This window comes from Oncorhynchus keta, chromosome 19 (assembly GCF_023373465.1).
Source record: "Oncorhynchus keta strain PuntledgeMale-10-30-2019 chromosome 19, Oket_V2, whole genome shotgun sequence".
In the NCBI taxonomy this organism is placed as follows: domain Eukaryota; kingdom Metazoa; phylum Chordata; class Actinopteri; order Salmoniformes; family Salmonidae; genus Oncorhynchus; species Oncorhynchus keta.
In genome coordinates, this window is record NC_068439.1 from 3,379,324 (window position 1) to 3,403,410 (window position 24,087).

The 24,087-nt window shown below is 40.0% G+C and overlaps 1 long non-coding RNA gene, 1 other non-coding gene and 1 pseudogene across 2 annotated transcripts; all 3 read left to right on the plus strand.

Moving 5' to 3' along the window:
• Nucleotides 1–468: 468 nt before the first annotated feature.
• Nucleotides 469–13,523, plus strand: LOC127909129 (uncharacterized). Its single transcript, XR_008069832.1, has 2 exons — nucleotides 469–566; nucleotides 12,271–13,523. It is a non-coding gene; the product is annotated as an uncharacterized LOC127909129 (long non-coding RNA).
• Nucleotides 13,524–21,707: 8,184 nt separating this feature from the next.
• On the plus strand, nucleotides 21,708–21,826 carry LOC127909661 (5S ribosomal RNA). Its single transcript, XR_008072256.1, has one exon. It is a non-coding gene; the product is annotated as a 5S ribosomal RNA (ribosomal RNA).
• A 667-nt stretch (nucleotides 21,827–22,493) lies between these two features.
• LOC118367968 (uncharacterized) lies at nucleotides 22,494–22,630 on the plus strand (annotated as a pseudogene).
• The last annotated feature ends 1,457 nt before the right edge of the window (nucleotides 22,631–24,087 follow it).

The following is a 24,087-nucleotide window of genomic DNA, read 5'->3' on the forward strand; positions in this document are numbered from 1 at the left end:
ATATTGCAAGTGCACGCGCATTTTGCAATATGTTTCAATGTGCATTTACCATATGAAATTTGACATGCTCAAAAATGCAAAATTGACTGGTCTGATGAACACAGGATGGCTGAGCAGTGATAGTTGTACATTTCCATCACCTGTTGTGTTGATTTCATCATGTCCATTTGTTTATGTTTTCTCACTTTTGCAAAGTCACTGTGCATTTGCAATATGGTTCAATGGGCAGGTACCATCACGAATTTGTCATGCTATAAAAATCCTGCAGGAATGTGAAATTGACTGGTCTGATGGACACAGGATGGCCGAGCAGTGATAGTTGTACATTTCCATCACTTGTTGTGTTGATTTCATCATGTCCATTAGGTGATGTTTTTCACTATAGAATCATATTGCAAATGCACGTGCATTGTTGTGCAACTGGTAACCCAAAAATTAAAATATGGTTGTAAATGCATTTAAATGTCATTCTGATATTAATGCCCGCTATGGGAACACAGGATGGCCGGGCAGTGATAGTTGTACATTTCCATCACTCGTTGTGTTGATTTCATCATGTCCATTAGGTGATGTTTTTACATTATAGAATCATATTGCAAGTGGCGCGCATTTGCAATATGTTTCAATGTGCATTTACCATATGAAATTTGTCATGCTCAAAAATGCAAAATTGACTGGTCTGATGGACACAGGATGGCCGAGCAGTGATAGTTGTACATTTCCATCACTCGTTGTGTTGATTTCATCATGTCCATTAGGTGATGTTTTTTCACTATAGAATCATATTGCAAATGCACGCATTGTTTGCAACTATGTAACCCAAAATTTAAAATATGGTTTGAAATGCATTTACCGGTCATGCAAAATGACTGGTCTGATGGAACACAGGATGGCCGGGCAGTGATAGTTGTACATTTCCATCACTCGTTGTGTTGATTTCATCATGTCCATTAGGTGATGTTTTTCACTATAGAATCATATTGCAAGTGCGCGCGCATTTGCAATATGTTTCAATGTGCATTTACCATATGAAATTTGACATGCTCAAAAATGCAAAATTGACTGGTCTGATGGACACAGGATGGCCGAGCAGTGATAGTTGTACATTTCCATCACTCGTTGTGTTGATTTCATCATGTCCATTAGGTGATGTTTTTCACTATAGAATCATATTGCAAATGCACGCGCATTTGCAATATGTTTCAATGTGCATTTACCATATGAAATTTGACATGCTCAAAAATGCAAAATTGACTGGTCTGATGGACACAGGATGGCCGAGCAGTGATAGTTGTACATTTCCATCACTCGTTGTGTTGATTTCATCATGTCCATTAGGTGATGTTTTTACACTATAGAATCATATTGCAAGTGCGCGCGCATTTGCAATATGTTTCAATGTGCATTTACCATATGAAATTTGACATGCTCAAAAATGCAAAATTGACTGGTCTGATGGACACAGGATGGCCGAGCAGTGATAGTTGTACATTTCCATCACTCGTTGTGTTGATTTCATCATGTCCATTTGTTTATGTTTTCTCACTTTTGCAAAGTCACTGTGCATTTGCAATATGGTTCAATGGGCAGGTACCATCACGAATTTGTCATGCTATAAAAATCCTGCAGGAATGTGAAATTGACTGGCCCGATGAACTCGGGATAGCTGGGCAGTGATTCTGGTTCATCTCCATGGCTCGTTAGGGTTGATTTCAGAATGTCACTTTTGGTGATGGTCCCTCTCCGTTTAAACATATTGCTAATGTACAAAAGTCAACTAGCAAGTCAGTGTCCATCAGTCAATTAGATGTCATTTTGACACCAAACTGATACCAATTGACACCAAACCCACTTTTTCCAACTCATTTAGAAGCCAACTATCATATATGTCAGAGCAGGCCCATAATTCACAGCGCCTTTAGTTTAAAACATAATAAAAACGTAAAACACATAGTTACGTTCTAGCTGCGGGTCCAGGTCAGACATTATGTGAAGGCCTATGTGAGGCGACCCCGAATCCCGAGTTTCGGCTCGATAGGTCCTTCGGTGCCCGAGTAAAACCCTAATTGGTGCTGAAAATCCACTTTTTCCATGCCTTGCTATGGGGTCCTTGAATGAGCTATCGGACCGAAACGTTGGGGTCCGTCTCTATGGGCCGAGCCGGTTCCAATGCACCTAGTCTTGTGTCTCTGAGACTTTTCTAAATGTCGCCATTTTCGTAATGGTCAAAATGAATTGAAATCATTGCAAATGTACGAGGCTATTTCTCGGTCCGAGAACCTTCTAGAGCCACCTAACTCACCACGCACTATCGACCCGAGGTCTAGAACAGGTTTCTAAAGTTTGAACTCTAGGTCTGACGGTTCTTTTAGCTCGAACAAAGCTAACTATTGGAGGCACTGTCTGTCTCTACAACCCCCAATACGTCCCTCCTTCCAAGTTGTGTGTCTGTGTGATTTAGTTTTCCTTTGAAATTTTATGGGAAAAATGACTGATTTACAGTTCATGGGGGTTGCCTAATCACACATATGAAGTTTTGGACAGATCTGACTTTTTAACCCTCGAAACAGCCCCTGAGACACCAATTAAGGCACTTCCGGTTGGCACAGGAAGCTATAAGTCAACACATATCCTCACTGGGCTATGCTTTTACAGAATCCTGTGTTTTAAGTCCTTACGTTAAGAATTGACTGATTTACACAGGGTTGAATGCACTATGTCTATCAAACTGCAGGCAGGTAATGGAAAAACACTTTTAGGGTGATTTTAACCACTTCCGGTTGGTCCAGGAAGCCTAGAATCAACACAGGTAGACCTCATACTGGCCTGATGGACTGTTATCAAAGACAGGTTCATACGGCATTCATAACCCATATAGACTTCAGGTTGAATTTAGGGGTGCAGGCAATGTATTCCTATGGGGAGAGAAATCAATGCAAACTATTTGAAGTAAACACCTTCTTTTAACTATTAAGGGTTAATGCCACACGGTCAAGGTTAGGCTTGCACGGATCGGAAGGACCTTAGGAACGTACCTGAGGTCGAATTGTGCTTCTCACCCTAACGGTTCTCTCACTGTCACCCAAAAGCAAATGACGTTGTGGGGCAGGCTTCATTTTGGGCCTACTTTTCTAATGGTCGCTGCGCTCAGACCGAGCGAGCTACGGTCAAGCGGGATATCTCGTTGAACTCGGCACGGCCTAGAGATTATGTTTATGCCATTGCCTGCTCTCTGTGTCTTTGAGAACCACACTTTTTCACTCCATCCTTGCTGTGTGTGCGTGTGAGAGCTTTTCTTTGACATCTGTTGGGAGAAATGACTGATTTACAGTTCATGAGGGTTACCTAGTCACACATATGAAGTTTTGAAAAGATCTGACTTTTTAACCCTTCGAAACAGCCACTGTGACATCATTAAAGGCACTTCCGGTTGGCACAGGAAGCTATAAGTAAACTCATGTCTTGATTGACATTTTACAGAATCCTGAGTTTTAAGTCCTTACGTTAAGAATTGACTGATTTACACAGGGTTGAATGCACTATGTCTATCAAACTGCAGGCAGGTAATGGAAAAACACTTTTAGGGTGATTTTAACCACTTCCGGTTGGTCCAGGAAGCCTAGAATCAACACAGGTAGACCTCATACTGGCCTGATGGACTGTTACCAAAGACAGGTTCATACGGCATTCATAACCCATATAGACTTCAGGTTGAATTTAGGGGTGCAGGCAATGTATTCCTATGGGGAGAGAAATCAATGCAAACTATTTGAAGTAAACACCTTCTTTTAACTATTAAGGGTTAATGCCACACGGTCAAGGTTAGGCTTGCACGGATCGGAAGGACCTTAGGAACGTACCTGAGGTCGAATTGTGCTTCTCACCCTAACGGTTCTCTCACTGTCACCCAAAAGCAAATGACATTGAGGGCCAGGCTTCCTTTTGCGCCTTCTTTTTTTCAAGGTCGCTGCACTCAGAGCGAGCTACGGTCAAGCGGGGCGTCTCGTTGAACTCTGCACAGCCTGGAGACTATGGTGATGCCATTTTTTGTGTTGATTTCAGAATGCCATTTTGGTGATGGTCCCTCTCCGTTTAAACATATTGCTAATGTACAAAAGTCAACTAGCAAGTCAGTGTCCACCAGTCAATTAGATGTCATTCTGACACCAAACTGATACCAATTGACACCAAACCCACTTTTTCCAACTCATTTAGAAGCCAACTATCACATATGTCAGAGCAGGCCCATAATTCACAGCGCCATTAGTTTAAAACATAATAAAAACGTAAAACACATAGTTACGTTCTAGCTGCGGGTCCAGGTCAGACATTATGTGAAGGCCTATGTGAGGCGACCCCGAATCCCGAGTTTCGGCTCGATAGGTCCTTCGGTGCCCGAGTAAAACCCTAATTGGTGCTGAAAATCCACTTTTTCCATGCCTTGCTATGGGGTCCTTGAATGAGCTATCGGACCGAAACGTTGGGGTCCGTCTCTATGGGCCGAGCCGGTTCCAATGCACCTAGTCTTGTGTCTCTGAGACTTTTCTAAATGTCGCCATTTTCGTAATGGTCAAAATGAATTGAAATCATTGCAAATGTACGAGGCTATTTCTCGGTCCGAGAACCTTCTAGAGCCACCTAACTCACCACGCACTATCGACCCGAGGTCTAGAACAGGTTTCTAAAGTTTCGGAACTCTAGGTCTGACGGTTCTTTTTAGCTCGAACAAAGCTAACTATTGGAGGCACTGTCTGTCTCTACAAACCCCAATACGTCCCTCCTTCCAAGTTGTGTGTCTGTGTGATTTAGTTTTCCTTTGAAATTTTATGGGAAAAATGACTGATTTACAGTTCATGGGGGTTGCCTAATCACACATATGAAGTTTTGGACAGATCTGACTTTTTTAACCCCTCGAAACAGCCCCTGAGACACCAATTAAGGCACTTCCGGTTGTCACAGGAAGCTATAAGTCAACACATATCCTCACTGGGCTATGCTTTTACAGAATCCTGAGTTTTAAGTCCTTACGTTAAGAATTGACTGATTTACACAGGGTTGAATGCACTATGTCTATCAAACTGCAGGCAGGTAATGGAAAAACACTTTTAGGGTGATTTTAACCACTTCCGGTTGGTCCAGGAAGCTTAGAATCAACACAGGTAGACCTCATACTGGCCTGATGGACTGTTACCAAAGACAGGTTCATACGGCATTCATAACCCATATAGACTTCAGGTTGAATTTAGGGGTAAAGGCAATGTATTCCTATGGGGAGAGAAATCAATGCAAACTTTTTGAAGTAAACACCATCTTTTAACTATTAAGGGTTAATGCCACACTGTCAACGTTAGGCTTGCACGGATCGGAAGGACCTTAGGAACATACCTGAGGTCGAATTGTGCTTCTCACCCTAACGGTTCTCTCACTGTCACCCAAAAGCAAATGACGTTGTGGGGCAGGCTTCATTTTGGGCCTACTTTTCTAATGGTCGCTGCGCTCAGACCGAGCGAGCTACGGTCAAGCGGGATATCTCGTTGAACTCGGCACGGCCTAGACATTATGTTTATGCCATTGCCTGCTCTCTGTGTCTTTAAGAACCACACTTTTTCACTCCATCCTTGCTGTGTGTGCGTGTGAGAGCTTTTCTTTGACATCTGCTGGGAGAAATGACTGATTTACAGTTCATGAGGGTTACCTAGTCACACATATGAAGTTTTGAAAAGATCTGACCTTTTTAACCCATGGAAACTGCCACTGTGACACCATTAAAGGCACTTCCGGTTGGCACAGGAAGCTATAAATAAACTCATATCATGATTGGGGTATGCCTTTACAGAATCCCGAGTTTTAAGTCTTTACGTTAAGAACTGAGTTATTTACGGAGGGTTTAGTGAGTGTGTGTTATTTCAGAAAATCATAGAAAATCACAGAAATCTCGCAGAGCTCCGCAGCACACTTTAAAAAGATTCGTAAGAACAACCTGCAACTGGATCTGTAACCGTTGAAAAAAAACACCTATCCGTGAACATCACCAAGGTGTCGTTGTACGATTTCTCTTAAATGACGATAGATAAATGGCTGGTTCTTTTTTATTGACACCGGAGGCTCCTTGACTTTGACGTGAAGTGGAAAAATAATTTCTCTATTTTCATTTTGGACCTTTAATCCCAGATAAATGGCCATAACTCAAAAACCGTTGAGGCCTAGACGCCATCTTGTTCGGGGCCAACTGCCCATTATGCCGCCCCTACGCTCACCGAGTTTCGGCTTCTAAATATTTTCAGTTTTCGAGATAAGGCCCCGTCGTGAATCGTGATGTTTTGTAGCAATAGCCATATGATTGCTTATGCCCTCTTGTGGGAATTTCCGGGACATGGGAAAAATGACATAAATCTTATTATTTTTGTAAAACGGAAACCGAATGTCCGACAACGTTCATTTGATGACTTCCTGGTAGGTCCGGCCCTGCCGCTCGGCCCGACGCCGTCCGCGAATTTTACAAACGATTTCGGACGTCTAGTAAGGGACCGTACATTTGCAATATGGACTTTCTCACTAACCATACAGGTACTGCCGAATTCTTCCCTTAAGGTATGTTTTTGTCAACTCAGAGTTTCTTCCCACATGTTAGTTTTTGAGAGAGATGAACAGAATGTTAGTTAACAGAGAATTGTTGACAGAAGGTTAGTTCCAGAAACTGAGACAACAGTATGTTAGTTACCTGAGAGACGACAGAAGGTGTAGTTACCAGAGACTTTGACAGAAGGTTGTTACCAGAGAGTTGCAGAATTGTTACCAGAAACACAGACGGTTAGTTACCAGAGAGACAAGCTCAGAAGCATGTTTTACCTCTGAGACAACAGAACTTGCTTTGTTACCTGAGAGACGACAGAGGTTGTTACCAGAAAACACAGAACTGTTTTCAGCATCTTCCCAAAATGGAGTTGCAGAAATAAGCAGGTTTTCCATAAACAAGCTCCAAATCATGTTTTGATGCACTCTGGATAAAAACTTGCTTTTTACCATGTTTATTCAACAGAAGATGCAGTTTTACCAGAGAGACTGTTTTCAGCAAGTTGAAACATGACAACAAGCTGCAGAAATACCAGAGCAGAGACAGAAAGTTAAATCAGAGAGAGATGCAGACTCTGGATGTTCAGACCAGACGACAGAAGTGCTAGTTACTATTTGAGATGAGATGACAGAATTGTTAAAAGTTTTCAGCAACATTGGTTAGTTACCAGAGAGAAGACTTTTCCATAAAATACCTAAATTGTTTGATGCACTCTTGTTAATTTTGGCTGTGACAGAAGGTTATTTGAGATGAGGTGAACATTGAAAAACTGTTTTCAGCAAGTTGCAACATTGAAATGCAGAAGTTAACACTTTTCCATAAACAAGCTCCAAATCATGTTTTGATGCACTCTGGATAAAAACTTTTTGTTATTACAGAGAGTTGAGACATATAAACTGTTTCAGCATGTTGAAAACATGGAAAGATAATTTCTTGCAATAAAGTTATGAACACACCGTATCTGAAAATTTGAAATGCAGAAATACAGAACTTTTCCATAAACAAGCTCCAAATCATGTTTTGATGCACAGAAGGTCTGGATACCAAAACTTGCCTTTTGTTATGTTTATTCAGAGAGACCGCCTGGAAGAATTGTTAGACTGTTTTCAGTCAAGTTGAAACTTGGAAATGCAGACAGAAGGTGCTTTTCCAGAGAGCTCTAAGAATGTTTGAGATTACCTGGATGTCCAGAAGCTGTGCTGTCTATTTACCAGATGAGATGAACATTGTAAAAGTTTTCCAAGTTTTTGACTGGAGAAAAAATAAGGTTTTACCATAAACAAGCTCACAGATCAGGTTATAGATGCACCAGAGAGACCAAAGGTTGCTTACCATTTGAGATGACTCTGAACGCCATTGTTACCAGAAATTTCACAGAAGGTTAGTTAACAGAGATGCGACAGAAGGTTAGTTACCAGAGAACAAGACAGATCAGGTTTGTTACTTGAGATGGACAGTTCTGTTAGTTCCAGAGAGATGAGGTTACCAGAACATTGAAAAACTGTTTTCAGCAAGTTGCAACATTGTTACCAGAAATGAGCACTTTTCCATAAACAAGCTCCAAATCATGTTTTGTGCACTCTGGATAAAACAGCTTTTGTTATGTTTATTGAGATGTTATGAAAACAGAAGTAAACTTTTTCAGCATGTTGAAAACATGGAAATACCAGAATACGAAGCAGGTTTTCCAGAGAAACAAGCTAGTTAAATCATGTTTTGATGCACATGTTGGATACCAGAAAACTTGAATGTTGTTACCAGTTTATTCGAGATGAATGTTAGTTATTGTAGACTGTTTTCAGCAAGTTGTTACATGGAAATGCAGACAGCATGTTTTCCATAAACAAGCTCTAAATCATGTTTGATGCACTCTGGATGCAATGTTGGCTGTACCAGAGAGACGATGAAGGTTTTACCAAGTTTTCAGACAACAGTTGCAACATTAATGCTGAAATACGACAGCAGGTTAGTTACCAGAAGCGACTAAATCATGTTTGATGCACTCTGGATGTACCAATTTTGGCTGTGCTGTCTATTTGAGATGAGATGAACAGTAAAACTGTTTTCACCAGTTGCAGACATTGAAATGTTACCAGAAACGACAGAAGGTTTTTCCATAAACAAGCTTAAATCAGTTTGACTGACACTCTGGAGTTACCAGAGAGACGCGACAGAAGGCTTAGTTTTGAGAGAGGAACATTGAAAAACTGTTCAATCCAGCAAGTTGACAACATTTGAAATGTTACCTTTGCACTTTTCCAGAACAAGCTACCAAATCAGTTTTGACAGCAGGTCTGTTACCAAAACTGAAGGTTATGTTTACCAGAGAGATGACAGAAGGTTCTGTAAACTGTTTACCAAGAGAAACATGAGAAATGCAGGAAATAGCACTTTTCGACAGATGTAAACAAGAAATCATGGTTGTTATACTCTGGATGAGACAGAATTTTAGTGTGCTGACCATTTGAGATGAGATGAACATTGTAAAAGGTCAGCAAGTTGCAACATGAGAGACGAGACAGAAATTACCAAAGAGCACGACATAAAGAAGGTCTAAATCATGTTTGATGCAGAAGGTTAGTTACCAGAGAGACGAGGCAGAAGGTTATGGCAGAGAGGTGAACATTGACAAAGGTTAGTTACCAGCAAGTTGCAACAGTTACCAGAAATGCAGACAATTTAGTTTCCATAAAGACTGACACAAAAATCATGGTTTGATGCACTTAAGAAAGACTTGCTTTATTTGTTAAGTTTATTCCAGATGTTACAAACAGAAGATAAACTGTTTTCAGAGTTGAACAGACAGACAGGCAGTTACCATAAGACTTTTACAGAAGAGACAAGGTTATTTACCAGAGTGTTGACAGAAGGTCTGGAGTTACCAGAGAGGCAACTCTTTGAAGGTTAGTTACCAGAGAACGACAAAGGTTTTACCAGAGAGCTTTGACAAAGGTAAGAAATGCAGAGATAAGACTTTTAGTTAAACAAGCTCAAATCATGTTTTGATGCACCAGAGAGACGCTGACAGAAGGTTAGTTATGATTTACTTTGACTTTATATAGTGCACCAAGAGATAGTTTCTCACAGATGTTAGGTGAGAACACCAGAGACGATCTCAGAAAGCTAAGCAGGAGAGACGGGACTGAAGGTTAGTTACCAGAGAGACGGACAGAATCAGTTTGATAAGCTTTGTCACTTTTGGTGTAGTCTTACCAGAGAGATGAACATTGAACACTAGTTACCAAAGAGTTAAGACAAAGGTTAGTTTGATTTCATGAACAAAGGTTTTTACCAGACAACAAGGTTAAATCATGTTTGAGCACAGAAGGTTGTTCCACTTTTTGAGCTGAGACAGAAGGTTATTACCAGTGAGATGAACAGACTGTTTTACCAGCAGACTTTGAGGTTAGTTAAATGCAGAAAGAAGGTTAATTACCAGAAGACAAGCTCCAAATCACCCAGATGCACGATAAAAGGTTAGTTTTTGAGACGACCAGAAGGTTAGTTACCAGAGAGTTATGAAAACATTGTAGACTGTTTTCAGGAGTTGAAACATGGAAATGCAGAAGGTTAGTACTTTTCCACAAGCTTTTGTCCAGTTATAGTTCTAAATCATGTTTGATTGACACTCTGAGATGCATGTTTTGGCATGGACAAACCATCTATTTGAGATGCAATAACATTGTAAAACTGTTGATTCATCCAAAGTGTATTGCAAATGTGAATATGCAATTTTCAGTTGTAACACTTTAAATCTTTCAACACTCTGGTGCACCAATTTTGGCCACCGGGTTTTTCATATTGAGATGAAAAACCAAATTAATGCAAAAGTTGTAAAATTTTGAAAAGAAATGAACTTTTCCAAAACTTATCAGCTAAAAAATGCATTTTTGACCACTCTGGATAAAAGTGCCAGCTTTTGTTATTTTTTGTCAATTACACATAAACTGTAAGAACTGTTGAATATACTTTTGTCCAATTTTATTATCATAATTTTTTTAAATTTTATATGCATAAGGAATATGTTTTGTCCAATTCCAATATGATTTCTATTTCAAAATTCAAAAGTCAACATTGTCAAAATGTTTATGCTTTCGATTTTTTGTCAGAAATTACACTTGTGTAAGAACTGTATGAATATACTTTTGATCCAATTTTCTTATCATATTTTTTTTTTTTTTTTTTACATGCGCATAAGGAATATGTTTTGTCCAATTCCAATTGAAACATGGAAGTCAAAAGTCAAAAGTCAAAAATGTCAAAATTTTGTAAGGGAATACCCCTGTATTGGACAAAAATGAATGGCATGTCATTGGCATCGGACAAACCATATACACATTGGCCAATACCACCCAATTAAGGCGTTGATTCATCCAAAGTGTATTGCAAATGCCATATGGTAATTGCCAGTTGTAACACTTTAAAAATTCAACAGGGGGCAAATGCGCTCCACCGGGGTTTTTCATATTGGATATGTAACCCAAATTAATGTCCAAAAGTAAAATTTTGAAAAAATGAACTTTTTTCAAAAACTTATCACCCCTAAAAAAGTGCTTTCTGGACCGTTTTCGAAATTCTTTCGATTTTTTTGTCAATTACACATGTGTAAGAACTGTATGAATATACTTTTGTCCAATTTTATTATCATAATTTTTTTAATTTTTTTTTTTTTTTATATGCGCATAAGGAATATGTTTTGTCCAATTCCAATATGATTTCATAGGAAGTCAAAAGTCAAAAGTCAAAAATGTCAAAATTTTGTAAAAACTTCACACACCCATAAAAAGTGCTTTCTGGACCGTTTTTCGAAATTCTTTCGATTTTTTGTCAATTACACATGTGTAAGAACTGTATGAATATACTTTTGTCCAATTTTATTATCATAATTTTTTTTTTTTTTTTTACATGCGCATAAGGAATATGTTTTGTCCAATTCCAATATGATTTCATAGGAAGTCAAAAGTCAAAAGTCAAAAATGTCAAAATTTTGTAAAAACTTCACACACCCTTAAAAAGTGCTTTCTGGACCGTTTTTTGAAATTCTTTCAATTTTTTTGTCAATTACACATGTGTAAGAACTGTATGAATATACTTTTGTCCAATTTTATTATCATATTTTTTTATATATTTTTTTAAATTGTGCATAAGGATTTTTTGTGGGCCAAATGACGTAAGAAATTTGACATGCTCAAAAATCCTGCAGAAATGCAAAATTGACTGGCCTGATGAACTCGGGATGGCCGGGCAGTGATAGTTGTTCCTTTCCATCACTCGTTGTGTTGACTTCATCATGTCCATTTTGTGATGTTTTTTCACTATATAATCATATTGCAAGTGCACGTGCATTTGCAATATGTTTCAATGTGCATTTACCATATGAAATTTGACCTTGCTCAAAAATGCAAAATTGACTGGTCTGATGAACACAGGATGGCCGAGCAGTGATAGTTGTACATTTCCATCACTCGTTGTGTTGATTTCATCATCTCCGTTAGGTGATGTTTTTACACTATAGAATCATATTGCAAATGCACGTGCATTGTTGTGCAACTGGTAACCCAAAAATAAAAATATGGTTGTAAATGCATTTACCGGTCATTCTGATATTAATGCTCGCTATGGGAACACAGGATGGCCGGGCAGTGATAGTTGTACATTTCCATCACTCGTTGTGTTGATTTCATCATGTCCATTAGGTGATGTTTTTACACTATAGAATCATATTGCAAGTGCGCGCGCATTTGCAATATGTTTCAATGTGCATTTACCATATGAAATTTGACATGCTCAAAAATGCAAAATTGACTGGTCTGATGGACACAGGATGGCCGAGCAGTGATAGTTGTACATTTCCATCACTCGTTGTGTTGATTTCATCATGTCCATTAGGTGATGTTTTTTCACTATAGAATCATATTGCAAGTGCACGCGCATTTGCAATATGTTTCAATGTGCATTTACCATATGAAATTTGACATGCTCAAAAATGCAAAATTGACTGGTCTGATGAACACAGGATGGCTGAGCAGTGATAGTTGTACATTTCCATCACCTGTTGTGTTGATTTCATCATGTCCATTTGTTTATGTTTTCTCACTTTTGCAAAGTCACTGTGCATTTGCAATATGGTTCAATGGGCAGGTACCATCACGAATTTGTCATGCTATAAAAATCCTGCAGGAATGTGAAATTGACTGGTCTGATGAACACAGGATGGCCGAGCAGTGATAGTTGTACATTTCCATCACTTGTTGTGTTGATTTCATCATGTCCATTAGGTGATGTTTTTTCACTATAGAATCATATTGCAAATGCACGTGCATTGTTGTGCAACTGGTAACCCAAAAATTAAAATATGGTTGTAAATGCATTTACCGGGACTCCTATTATCCATGCCCGCTATGGGAGTACCCTACTACGGCCCTCTATCTATGGGGGCAGTCCTGAGTGCTTTATGGACTGTTTAAAATATTCTGATGGATACGCATGTTGTGCAACTGGTGATTGAAAATAGGCACCTGGTAACCCAAAAATGAAAATATGGTTGTGAATGCATTTACCGGTCATTCTGATATTAATGCCCGCTATGGGAACACAGGATGGCCGAGCAGTGATAGTTGTACATTTCCATCACTCGTTGTGTTGATTTCATCATGTCCATTAGGTGATGTTTTTACACTATAGAATCATATTGCAAGTGCGCGCGCATTTGCAATATGTTTCAATGTGCATTTACCATATGAAATTTGAAATGCTCAAAAATGCAAAATTGACTGGTCTGATGGACACAGGATGGCCGAGCAGTGATAGTTGTACATTTCCATCACTCGTTGTGTTGATTTCATCATGTCCATTAGGTGATGTTTTTTCACTATAGAATCATATTGCAAATGCACGTGCATTGTTGTGCAACTGGTAACCCAAAAATAAAAATATGGTTGTAAATGCATTTACCGGTCATTCTGATATTAATGGTCTGATGGGAACACAGGATGGCCGGGCAGTGATAGTTGTACATTTCCATCACTCGTTGTGTTGATTTCATCATGTCCATTAGGTGATGTTTTTACACTATAATCATATTGCAAGTGCGCGCGCATTTGCAATATGTTTCAATGTGCATTTACCATATGAAATTTGACATGCTCAAAAATGCAAAATTGACTGGTCTGATGGACACAGGATGGCCGAGCAGTGATAGTTGTACATTTCCATCACTCGTTGTGTTGATTTCATCATGTCCATTAGGTGATGTTTTTCACTATAGAATCATATTGCAAGTGCGCGCATTTGCAATATGTTTCAATGTGCATTTACCATATGAAATTTGACATGCTCAAAAATGCAAAATTGACTGGTCTGATGGACACAGGATGGCCGAGCAGTGATAGTTGTACATTTCCATCACTCGTTGTGTTGATTTCATCATGTCCATTAGGTGATGTTTTTCACTATAGAATCATATTGCAAGTGCACGCGCATTTGCAATATGTTTCAATGTGCATTTACCATATGAAATTTGACATGCTCAAAAATGCAAAATTGACTGGTCTGATGAACACAGGATGGCTGAGCAGTGATAGTTGTACATTTCCATCACCTGTTGTGTTGATTTCATCATGTCCATTTGTTTATGTTTTTTTCTCACTTTTGCAAAGTCACTGTGCATTTGCAATATGGTTCAATGGGCAGGTACCATCACGAATTTGTCATGCTATAAAAATCCTGCAGGAATGTGAAATTGACTGGTCTGATGAACACAGGATGGCCGAGCAGTGATAGTTGTACATTTCCATCACTTGTTGTGTTGATTTCATCATGTCCATTAGGTGATGTTTTTCACTATAGAATCATATTGCAAATGCACGTGCATTGTTGTGCAACTGGTAACCCAAAAATTAAAATATGGTTGTAAATGCATTTACCGGGACTTCTGATTATCCATGCCCGCTATGGGAACACTAGGATGGCCCTCAGTGATATGGGGGCAGTCCATCACTGCTTTATGGACTGTTTAAAATATTCATGATGGATACGCATGTTGTGCAACTGGTGATTGAAAATAGGCACCTGCCAAAAATGAAAATATGGTTGTGAATGCATTTACCGGTCATTCTGATATTGCAAAATGCTGGTCTATGGGAACACAGGATGGCCGAGCAGTGATAGTTGTACATTTCCATCACTCGTTGTGTTGATTTCATCATGTCCATTAGGTGATGTTTTTACACTATAGAATCATATTGCAAGTGCGCGCGCATTTGCAATATGTTTCAATGTGCATTTACCATATGAAATTTGAAATGCTCAAAAATGCAAAATTGACTGGTCTGATGGACACAGGATGGCCGAGCAGTGATAGTTGTACATTTCCATCACTCGTTGTGTTGATTTCATCATGTCCATTAGGTGATGTTTTTACACTATAGAATCATATTGCAAGTGCGCGCGCATTTGCAATATGTTTCAATGTGCATTTACCATATGAAATTTGACATGCTCAAAAATGCAAAATTGACTGGTCTGATGAACACAGGATGGCTGAGCAGTGATAGTTGTACATTTCCAGTTGTGTTGATTTCATCATGTCCATTTGTTTATGTTTTCTCACTTTTGCAAAGTCACTGTGCATTTGCAATATGGTTCAATGGGCAGGTACCATCACGAATTTGTCATGCTATAAAAATCCTGCAGGAATGTGAAATTGACTGGCCCGATGAACTCGGGATAGCTGGGCAGTGATTCTGGTTCATCTCCATGGCTCGTTAGGGTTGATTTCAGAATGTCACTTTTGGTGATGGTCCCTCTCCGTTTAAACATATTGCTAATGTACAAAAGTCAACTAGCAAGTCAGTGTCCATCAGTCAATTAGATGTCATTTTGACACCAAACTGATACCAATTGACACCAAACCCACTTTTTCCAACTCATTTAGAAGCCAACTATCATATATGTCAGAGCAGGCCCATAATTCACAGCGCCTTTAGTTTAAAACATAATAAAAACGTAAAACACATAGTTACGTTCTAGCTGCGGGTCCAGGTCAGACATTATGTGAAGGCCTATGTGAGGCGACCCCGAATCCCGAGTTTCGGCTCGATAGGTCCTTCGGTGCCCGAGTAAAACCCTAATTGGTGCTGAAAATCCACTTTTTCCATGCCTTGCTATGGGGTCCTTGAATGAGCTATCGGACCGAAACGTTGGGGTCCGTCTCTATGGGCCGAGCCGGTTCCAATGCACCTAGTCTTGTGTCTCTGAGACTTTTCTAAATGTCGCCATTTTCGTAATGGTCAAAATGAATTGAAATCATTGCAAATGTACGAGGCTATTTCTCGGTCCGAGAACCTTCTAGAGCCACCTAACTCACCACGCACTATCGACCCGAGGTCTAGAACAGGTTTCTAAAGTTTCGGAACTCTAGGTCTGACGGTTCTTTTTAGCTCGAACAAAGCTAACTATTGGAGGCACTGTCTGTCTCTACAACCCCCAATACGTCCCTCCTTCCAAGTTGTGTGTCTGTGTGATTTAGTTTTCCTTTGAAATTTTATGGGAAAAATGACTGATTTATCATGGGGGTTGCCTAATCACACATATGAAGTTTTGGACAGATCTGACTTTTTTAACCCCTCGAAACAGCCCCTGAGACACCAATTAAGGCACTTCCGGTTGGCACAGGAAGCTATAAGTCAACACATATCCTCACTGGGCTATGCTTTTACAGAATCCTGTGTTTTAAGTCCTTACGTTAAGAATTGACTGATTTACACAGGGTTGAATGCACTATGTCTATCAAACTGCAGGCAGGTAATGGAAAAACACTTTTAGGGTGATTTTAACCACTTCCGGTTGGTCCAGGAAGCCTAGAATCAACACAGGTAGACCTCATACTGGCCTGATGGACTGTTATCAAAGACAGGTTCATACGGCATTCATAACCCATATAGACTTCAGGTTGAATTTAGGGGTGCAGGCAATGTATTCCTATGGGGAGAGAAGTCAATGCAAACTATTTGAAGTAAACACCTTCTTTTAACTATTAAGGGTTAATGCCACACGGTCAACGTTAGGCTTGCACGGATCGGAAGGACCTTAGGAACGTACCTGAGGTCGAATTGTGCTTCTCACCCTAACGGTTCTCTCACTGTCACCCAAAAGCAAATGACGTTGTGGGGCAGGCTTCATTTTGGGCCTACTTTTCTAATGGTCGCTGCGCTCAGACCGAGCGAGCTACGGTCAAGCGGGATATCTCGTTGAACTCGGCACGGCCTAGAGATTATGTTTATGCCATTGCCTGCTCTCTGTGTCTTTGAGAACCGCACTTTTTCACTCCAGCCTTGCTGTGTGTGCGTGTGAGAGCTTTTCTTTGACATCTGTTGGGAGAAATGACTGATTTACAGTTCATGAGGGTTACCTAGTCACACATATGAAGTTTTGAAAAGATCTGACCTTTTTAACCCTTGGAAACTGCCACTGTGACATCATTAAAGGCACTTCCGGTTGGCACAGGAAGCTATAAGTAAACCCATGTCTTGATTGACATAGAAACTTACAGAATCCTGAGTTTTAAGTCCTTACGTTAAGAATTGACTGATTTACACAGGGTTGAATGCACTATGTCTATCAAACTGCAGGCAGGTAATGGAAAAACAATTTTAGGGTGATTTTAACCACTTCCGGTTGGTCCAGGAAGCCTAGAATCAACACAGGTAGACCTCATACTGGCCTGATGGACTGTTACCAAAGACAGGTTCATACGGCATTCATAACCCATATAGACTTCAGGTTGAATTTAGGGGTGCAGGCAATGTATTCCTATGGGGAGAGAAATCAATGCAAACTATTTGAAGTAAACACCTTCTTTTAACTATTAAGGGTTAATGCCACACGGTCAAGGTTAGGCTTGCACGGATCGGAAGGACCTTAGGAACGTACCTGAGGTCGAATTGTGCTTCTCACCCTAACGGTTCTCTCACTGTCACCCAAAAGCAAATGACGTTGTGGGGCAGGCTTCATTTTGGGCCTACTTTTCTAATGGTCGCTGCGCTCAGACCGAGCGAGCTACGGTCAAGCGGGATATCTCGTTGAACTCGGCACGGCCTAGACATTATGTTTATGCCATTGCCTGCTCTCTGTGTCTTTGAGAACCACACTTTTTCACTCCATCCTTGCTGTGTGTGCGTGTGAGAGCTTTTCTTTGACATCTGTTGGGAGAGATGACTGATTTACAGTTCATGAGGGTTACCTAGTCACACATATGAAGTTTTGAAAAGATCTGACTTTTTTAACCCCTCGAAACAGCCCCTGAGACACCAATTAAGGCACTTCCGGTTGTCACAGGAAGCTATAAGTCAACATATATCCTCACTGGGCTATGCTTTTACAGAATCCTGAGTTTTAAGTCCTTACGTTAAGAATTGACTGATTTACACAGGGTTGAATGCACTATGTCTATCAAACTGCAGGCAGGTAATGGAAAAACACTTTTAGGGTGATTTTAACCACTTCCGGTTGGTCCAGGAAGCCTAGAATCAACACAGGTAGACCTCATACTGGCCTGATGGACTGTTACCAAAGACAGGTTCATACGGCATTCATAACCCATATAGACTTCAGGTTGAATTTAGGGGTGCAGGCAATGTATTCCTATGGGGAGAGAAATCAATGCAAACTATTTGAAGTAAACACCTTCTTTTAACTATTAAGGGTTAATGCCACACGGTCAAGGTTAGGCTTGCACGGATCGGAAGGACCTTAGGAACGTACCTGAGGTCGAATTGTGCTTCTCACCCTAACGGTTCTCTCACTGTCACCCAAAAGCAAATGACATTGAGGGCCAGGCTTCCTTTTGCGCCTTCTTTTTTTCAAGGTCGCTGCACTCAGAGCGAGCTACGGTCAAGCGGGGCGTCTCGTTGAACTCTGCACAGCCTGGAGACTATGGTGATGCCATTTTTTGTGTTGATTTCAGAATGCCATTTTGGTGATGGTCCCTCTCCGTTTAAACATATTGCTAATGTACAAAAGTCAACTAGCAAGTCAGTGTCCACCAGTCAATTAGATGTATTCTGACACCAAACTGATACCAATTGACACCAAACCCACTTTTTCCAACTCATTTAGAAGCCAACTATCACATATGTCAGAGCAGGCCCATAATTCACAGCGCCATTAGTTTAAAACATAATAAAAACGTAAAACACATAGTTACGTTCTAGCTGCGGGTCCAGGTCAGACATTATGTGAAGGCCTATGTGAGGCGACCCCGAATCCCGAGTTTCGGCTCGATAGGTCCTTCGGTGCCCGAGTAAAACCCTAATTGGTGCTGAAAATCCACTTTTTCCATGCCTTGCTATGGGGTCCTTGAATGAGCTATCGGACCGAAACGTTGGGGTCCGTCTCTATGGGCCGAGCCGGTTCCAATGCACCTAGTCTTGTGTCTCTGAGACTTTTCTAAATGTCGCCATTTTCGTAATGGTCAAAATGAATTGAAATCATTGCAAATGTACGAGGCTATTTCTCGGTCCGAGAACCTTCTAGAGCCACCTAACTCACCACGCACTATCGACCCGAGGTCTAGAACAGGTTTCTAAAGTTTCGGAACTCTAGGTCTGACGGTTCTTTTTAGCTCGAACAAAGCTAACTATTGGAGGCACTGTCTGTCTCTACAAACCCCAATACGTCCCTCCTTCCAAGTTGTGTGTCTGTGTGATTTAGTTTTCCTTTGAAATTTTATGGGAAAAATGACTGATTTACAGTTCATGGGGGTTGCCTAATCACACATATGAAGTTTTGGACAGATCTGACTTTTTTAACCCCTCGAAACAGCCCCTGAGACACCAATTAAGGCACTTCCGGTTGTCACAGGAAGCTATAAGTCAACACATATCCTCACTGGGCTATGCTTTTACAGAATCCTGAGTTTTAAGTCCTTACGTTAAGAATTGACTGATTTACACAGGGTTGAATGCACTATGTCTATCAAACTGCAGGCAGGTAATGGAAAAACACTTTTAGGGTGATTTTAACCACTTCCGGTTGGTCCAGGAAGCTTAGAATCAAACATGACAGGTAGACCTCATACTGGCCTGATGGACTGTTACCAAAGACAGGTTCATACGGCATTCATAACCCATATAGACTTCAGGTTGAATTTAGGGGTAAAGGCAATGTATTCCTATGGGGAGAGAAATCAATGCAAACTTTTTGAAGTAAACACCATCTTTTAACTATTAAGGGTTAATGCCACACTGTCAACGTTAGGCTTGCACGGATCGGAAGGACCTTAGGAACATACCTGAGGTCGAATTGTGCTTCTCACCCTAACGGTTCTCTCACTGTCACCCAAAAGCAAATGACGTTGTGGGGCAGGCTTCATTTTGGGCCTACTTTTCTAATGGTCGCTGCGCTCAGACCGAGCGAGCTACGGTCAAGCGGGATATCTCGTTGAACTCGGCACGGCCTAGACATTATGTTTATGCCATTGCCTGCTCTCTGTGTCTTTAAGAACCACACTTTTTCACTCCATCCTTGCTGTGTGTGCGTGTGAGAGCTTTTCTTTGACATCTGCTGGGAGAAATGACTGATTTACAGTTCATGAGGGTTACCTAGTCACACATATGAAGTTTTGAAAAGATCTGACCTTTTTAACCCATGGAAACTGCCACTGTGACACCATTAAAGGCACTTCCGGTTGGCACAGGAAGCTATAAATAAACTCATATCATGATTGGGGTATGCCTTTACAGAATCCCGAGTTTTAAGTCTTTACGTTAAGAACTGAGTTATTTACGGAGGGTTTAGTGAGTGTGTGTTATTTCAGAAAATCATAGAAAATCACAGAAATCTCGCAGAGCTCCGCAGCACACTTTAAAAAGATTCGTAAGAACAACCTGCAACTGGATCTGTAACCGTTGAAAAAAAAAAAACACCTATCCGTGAACATCACCAAGGTGTCGTTGTACGATTTCTCTTAAATGACGATAGATAAATGGCTGGTTCTTTTTTATTGACACCGGAGGCTCCTTGACTTTGACGTGAAGTGGAAAAATAATTTCTCTATTTTCATTTTGGACCTTTAATCCCAGATAAATGGCCATAACTCAAAAACCGTTGAGGCCTAGACGCCATCTTGTTCGGGGCCAACTGCCCATTATGCCGCCCCTACGCTCACCGAGTTTCGGCTTCTAAATATTTTCAGTTTTCGAGATAAGGCCCCGTCGTGAATCGTGATGTTTTGTAGCAATAGCCATATGATTGCTTATGCCCTCTTGTGGGAATTTCCGGGACATGGGAAAAATGACATAAATCTTATTATTTTTGTAAAACGGAAACCGAATGTCCGACAACGTTCATTTGATGACTTCCTGGTAGGTCCGGCCCTGCCGCTCGGCCCGACGCCGTCCGCGAATTTTACAAACGATTTCGGACGTCTAGTAAGGGACCGTACATTTGCAATATGGACTTTCTCACTAACCATACAGGTACTGCCGAATTCTTCCCTTAAGGTATGGTAGTGGGGGACTGCGTTCGCGCTCTCCCCTGATGTCTTGTTTAATGATAAACTGTTGCTTGGCGCCAGGCTTGAGGTAGACTTGAAGTCGACTGACCGGGCGTATGAAAATCTTTCAAGTCAGTTGTGAAAGAGACGCTGTGGACCAATCGAAAGGTGGAAACATTTGTCTGTAGCCAAACATTGTTGGCATTTTGTGGAAACATCATGTTGCCAAATGCAGCCCCATTGCGCTTCCAATATGAAATTGTCCATTCATGCACTACTCCTCCTTAGCACAGAACAATGCACTAGGATTTCAACATTCAGAGCTTTTGTCTATTTATTCTGGCTAGTAGGATAGCTGCATGGGAAACTGTTGCTCGTGATGTATTTGTCAGGAGTCATTGTATTTGTCCGTTTTTTTCTCACAAGGCTGAAATATGTGCCCTCGCTTTCAAATGTTAGCAAGGTTTGTTTGTATTTCGTCCAACTATCTGTGCTAAAAAGTGATGGCTACAGCATATGTAATTTCTTCCACTTTTTGCGTGACCCAAAGTTCAAGCTGCTTGTCTAATTGGTGAAAATGCAATGTCTGTTTATCAGACTCACTTTGACTTTAAATGGCGTACCAAGACTTGTTCCTTTGCTTACGGCCATACCAGCCTGAATACGCCCGATCTCGTCTGATCTCGGAAACTAAGCAGGATCGGGCCTGGTTAGTACTTGGATGGGAGACTGCCTGGGAATACCAGGTGCTGCAAGCTTTTTGTCCACTAGGGTGTGCTCTTGCATTATTTCATCAGCAACACTGCTTTGTAGTAAGCATTTGATGCTGAATTTATTACGATCAAAGTTCCTTGTGCTGTCAGGGAGCCTTTGATTTATGAGACAAATAAGAATATCGTTACTGAATGCAGCTTGTGTGTGCTTGGTACTCCTTCGCCCTGTTCAAATGATCAAAGGAAATCATGCTGGTGAGCAGTGGAACTGGACTGATGTCTGATGGCCCTGTGTTTTCCATGGTGGAATTAGAACCCTTCTTTTACGGAGTAAATCAAAAGCACAAGAGAATGTGAGATGTTATCGATAATAAATCAATTGGTTTCATGCATTTGTCTGTGTGTGTGTGTGTGTCTGAATGTGATTGTATTTCGTCATATCGCATACATTTGTGATATCAGACAGGTTAAGATATTAAAAAGTCATTGGTGATTTTTTTCTACAGTGTTGCATGATGGGAATCTCGTGCTTCACTGATATAGTCTAGTAAACAAAATAAACTACGTTTTCACCACTCTGTCTGCAAGTGCATTCCTAAACGGCATTTAACGCAGGTCGATGTGATGTGATATTATCAGAACACAAAGTGGTTACCGTCAGCCGAAAATGTTGGCACTGGAGAGAGTTGCCCTCCACTGATGTATTCAAGTCATACTTACCTGGCAAGGGAGATACTGTGATCAAGAAGGCAGTTCACCCAGGGCGAGGCTCAGCCATTGCACTCCGACTGTGCTGACCCTTGCGAATTTCCCAACATAATTTATGTAAGGGAATACCCCCTGTATTGGACAAAAACCCCCTGTATTGGACAAAAAAGAATGGCATGTCATTGGCATCGGACAAACCATATACACATTGGCCAATACCACCCAATTCGGCGTTGATTCATGCAAAGTGTATTGCAAATGCCATATGGTAATTGCCAGTTGTAACACTTTAAAAATTCAACAGGGGGCAAATGCGCTCCACCGGGGTTTTTCATATTGGAGATGTAACCCAAATTAATGTCCAAAAGTAAAATTTTGAAAAAATGAACTTTTTTTCAAAAACTTATCACCCCTTAAAAAAGTGCTTTCTGGACCGTTTTTCGAAATTCTTTCGATTTTTTTGTCAATTACACATGTGTAAGAACTGTATGAATATACTTTTGTCCAATTTTATTATCATAATTTTTTTATTTTTTTTTATATGCGCATAAGGAATATGTTTTGTCCAATTCCAATATGATTTCATAGGAAGTCAAAGTCAAAAGTCAAAAATGTCAAAATTTTGTAAAAACTTCACACACCCATAAAAAGTGCTTTCTGGACCGAATTTCCCAACATAATTTTTTTTGATTCAAAAACATTGGTAATCACACTTTAAAAATTCAACAAAAAGTGCTTTGGATTCTTTCGATTTTTTGTCAATTACACATGTGTAAGAACTGTATGAATATACTTTTGTCCAATTTTATTATCATAATTTTTTTTTTTTTTTTTTACATGCGCATAAGGAATATGTTTTGTCCAATTCCAATATGATTTCATAGGAAGTCAAAAGTCAAAAGTCAAAAATGTCAAAATTTTGTAAAAAACTTCACACACCCATAAAAAAGTGCTTTCTGGACCGTTTTTGAAATTCTTTCGATTTTTTGTCAATTACACATGTGTAAGAACTGTATGAATATACTTTTGTCCAATTTTATTATCATAATTTTTTTTTTTTTTTTTACATGCGCATAAGGAATATGTTTTGTCCAATTCCAATATGATTTCATAGGAAGTCAAAAGTCAAAAGTCAAAAATGTCAAAATTTTGTAAAAACTTCACACACCCTTAAAAAGTGCTTTCTGGACCGTTTTTTGAAATTCTTTCAATTTTTTTGTCAATTACACATGTGTAAGAACTGTATGAATATCTTTTGTCCAATTTTATTATCATATTTTTTTATATTTTTTTAAATTGTGCATAAGGATTTTTTTGTGGGCCAAATGACGTAAGAAATTTGACATGCTCAAAAATCCTGCAGAAATGCAAAATTGACTGGCCTGATGAACTCGGGATGGCCGGGCAGTGATAGTTGTTCCTTTCCATCACTCGTTGTGTTGACTTCATCATGTCCATTTTGTGATGTTTTTTCACTATATAATCATATTGCAAGTGCACGTGCATTTGCAATATGTTTCAATGTGCATTTACCATATGAAATTTGACCTTGCTCAAAAATGCAAAATTGACTGGTCTGATGAACACAGGATGGCCGA